General features: G+C 36.8%; 2 long non-coding RNA genes across 8 annotated transcripts; one reads left to right on the forward strand and one right to left on the reverse strand.

The window, feature by feature from the left end:
- Positions 1–234: 234 nt before the first annotated feature.
- LOC109589538 (uncharacterized) lies at positions 235–2,708 on the forward strand. Of its 7 annotated transcripts, none has more exons than XR_002188765.1 (6): positions 235–447; positions 485–577; positions 656–1,007; positions 1,157–1,926; positions 2,143–2,277; positions 2,369–2,708. It is a non-coding gene; the product is annotated as an uncharacterized LOC109589538 (long non-coding RNA). The 7 variants fall into 7 exon arrangements; XR_002188764.1 differs by having other exon boundaries at positions 236–447; positions 656–1,926; positions 2,369–2,422; positions 2,477–2,708; XR_002188761.1 differs by having other exon boundaries at positions 236–447; positions 656–1,599; positions 1,814–1,926.
- On the reverse strand, positions 2,400–3,195 carry LOC109589539 (uncharacterized). The gene is made up of 3 exons (XR_002188766.1): positions 2,956–3,195; positions 2,794–2,903; positions 2,400–2,560 (listed from the first exon to the last, which is right to left on the reverse strand). It is a non-coding gene; the product is annotated as an uncharacterized LOC109589539 (long non-coding RNA).
- Positions 3,196–3,233: the final 38 nt, after the last annotated feature.

The following is a 3,233-nucleotide window of genomic DNA, read 5'->3' on the forward strand; positions in this document are numbered from 1 at the left end:
GGTATAGCAAGGCTGCAAAAGTCGTGGCAGCCATTTTGTTTGGGGGTGAATCCTACTTAGTAACGCTACCGCGTTACTAATAGCCTTGGGTATTTTTCAGAATTTTGACGTTTTCTTAAAATTGTTGTAACTTGAAAAATTGAATGTGGAATCAGCTCAAACTTTCTACATAGCATAAGGACATCAATATGTATCAGAAAATGTTTCAAAAACTGGCCCATTTTTGGTAAGAACCATAAGCTAATGTATCTACATTGTCTCCTGCAGGTTCCCTCTCTTGGTGTGGTGATGTATTATGCAGTGGTAGTCGTGACAACATGATATTACAGTGGGACCCACATCTACCTGCCTTCCCCACTAGGAGACTGTTAGGCCACACCCAGGAGGTGTGTGGACTTGCTGGTCCCCTAATCACCAACACCTGGCCTCAGGAGGAAACGATATAAAGTGAGTTTTTAAATTAATTTTATTTGTGCTTTATTAGTTATTCATATGGGATGATTCATCGACCACACCCATTCACTGTCTCTCGGATCATAAAGCAGCTATAAAAGCTCTTGCATGGTCACTGCATCAAGTAAGTGAATAAAGGGTTAAAAACTATAGTGCACACCTCCATTAATTGGTTGATCTTTCTTTTCCATTATTTCCCCAGCATGAACTATTAGCCTCAGGTGGTGGTACAGCTGATAGGACCATCAGGTTCTGGAATGTACTGACTGGCATGTTGAATAAACCACTTCACCTTCATAGTTCACACTGACTAACTTGTATTTTAAACCGGTTTGACGAGTTACTAGCAGCTCAGCATAAACTGAGTTTGGAGGTATCTTTGACAGATTACTGGTAGGAGTCGTATTGGTCTTCAATTTGTTTAAAGGTGACTGGCTCACAACTGGAGATGAATTCACTGGAGGAGCTTTTCGTTTCTTTGAGTATTCCTTCTCAACCCTTTTTAATATGTCTGGTGGGCATATCAAGTTCTCCTGGGTTCCCCTAACCCACAGGTAGTTTAAGAGCACGGGCAGTTCTTCCAGGGTATATCAAGGTTTTCTGGGCATATCAAGTTCTCGTGGGGTTCCCCTAACCCACAGGTACATGTATTTTAGGAGGTTGGGAAGCTCCTCCACTTCTAATATTTCTAATATTTCTTCAGCTTCTGGACCTGGTTCTTCAATCTGTACGGTTGCATCTAATTCTTCGTCCTCCCCATTATTGGAAGAGAGGGAATGAATGGAGCCGAGAGTACCTGAATCATCATGCTCCGTATTAGCAGTCGTATGAGTCTTTGATGTCTTTAAAGGTGGCTCTGGAGGTGCTTTTCTTTTTAAAAGTATTCCTTTTCGACATTATCTAATGTTTCTTACGGGCATATTACGTTTTCCTCAGGCTCCCAAGTATTGTAGGTAGGCGAGTAGTCCTTCTATTTTAAGAAATAAAATTTCTTTCCCTCCTCTATCTTCATTTCAATAATCTTTTCAACTTCATACAGCTTCTCTCTGGCTTTCAACTTTCTTGTATGATGTTTTCAGGACCTCGGCATTTCCTAGTCTTACAGAGGTCCTTTGAGTCAGAGAGGTTGGTGTCTGCTAGCTGCAGGTTAGTGTCAAGACCAACGCCCACGTGAGCATGTAATCACCATGTAGTACCACCTGTAGAGGCTGGGCATAGTGGGCAGTATGTCTCATACATACAGATATTTTTTATGCATACAGATATACATACAGCTAAATTTGGAATTTTTACAAATTTTTTTAAGTTGCTTAAATTTAATTCACTTAAATTCACTGAGTTTTCAACCTATCAATCACAGAATGTGTCAGTAGCTGAACCAGTTCTTTCATCTCCCTCTCATACTATTGGAGGAGGAGGGATAGTGTCACCATCTCCTATACCAGTCCAATGAGTAGCACATCAAATAATAAGGTAAAGGGGAGGGAGGGAGAGAGAGGGCTTCATCTTGCTAAATTTTTATTATTTTTAATATTTCTTAAAATTGTCTCATCTGTACGTGTACAAGTACCTTTGAGTTGTGAACTTTTTATTAAAATACATGTACATGTAAACTGTACATGCTTTATACATTGTACACTGTACATTAAGTTTATAAAATTTTTTGTAATTTTTTAAAATTTATGTTAGTCTCCTGGTTTGTCTGAGATTTGGTGTCAGTGTCTACAAAAGTGTCTGGACCTTGCAATCGTTTAATGTCCAGCAATGATGAGGAGACACTTGACATAATGATTAATGAGAGAGAAGGAGAAATGAAGATTAAAGGTATTAATTATGTATGTAATTATTATGTACATGTACATGTATTATTACCAAGAGTGGATCATTATGTTTTATTACATTTTCATTATAAAAGAAGAAAGAAGTGGAACAAAATACGTGGACTCTTTGATCAAGAAAAATTGATAAAGTAAACATGTAAATAAATAATACACATATCTTTATCTCTCTCACTCTCTCTCAGATTATTTATTTACTCTTGCTCCAACATTTCCTAAATTTTGAATAGTTTTGAAATGAGAAGTAAAGTCCTTAAGACAGTCTGATTCTGAAGAGAAAAAACAATACCAATATTATTAAACTTTCTCATAAATTATGCCACATAATTTTGGTGATTAGCTGGTTTAATTATTTTTGATTATTGATTTTGGTTTAATTATTTGGCGAATGGTTATCAAAATGCTAAAATTACTAAACTTTCTTCACTTTGAAATTCCACCAGCTGCTATACAGACTCAGTACATGGATTTTATTTCGGTGTGTACATGTACATGTACTGACTGGATTCTCAGATTGTAGTCCGAACAGCTTTGGATTCAAAATGGCTGGAGCAAAAAACTTCAAAAAGATAAACCCACTAATTGATGTGAACAGCACTTAATCATCAAACTCTAAAGTAGGTGGAGTTAATAAAAGGGGTGTGGTTATTGGGTGTGGTCTCACCAGGGAACTGTTTGACTGATAGTGTACATAATAAATGAAATATTTTCTTCATAACTGAAGGACAGGAACAGGCAGAACTAGTAATGGCACTCATGAGCTTCTCAACAATAAATAATAAATTAGTCTATGGAGACAGAGAGAGAGAAATAAATTTTTATAAGACACTTAGCAGAGGATGACAAAGAAGGAATAATGGTCAGTAAAGTGTTGGAGCTCAAAAGTTAGTTTAGTTGACTATACATAACGTTTTGTAATACATTATTAACATATTCATGATA

This window comes from Amphimedon queenslandica, unplaced genomic scaffold, assembly GCF_000090795.2.
Source record: "Amphimedon queenslandica unplaced genomic scaffold, v1.1 AMPQUscaffold_11206, whole genome shotgun sequence".
Taxonomy (NCBI): Eukaryota; Metazoa; Porifera; class Demospongiae; order Haplosclerida; family Niphatidae; genus Amphimedon; species Amphimedon queenslandica.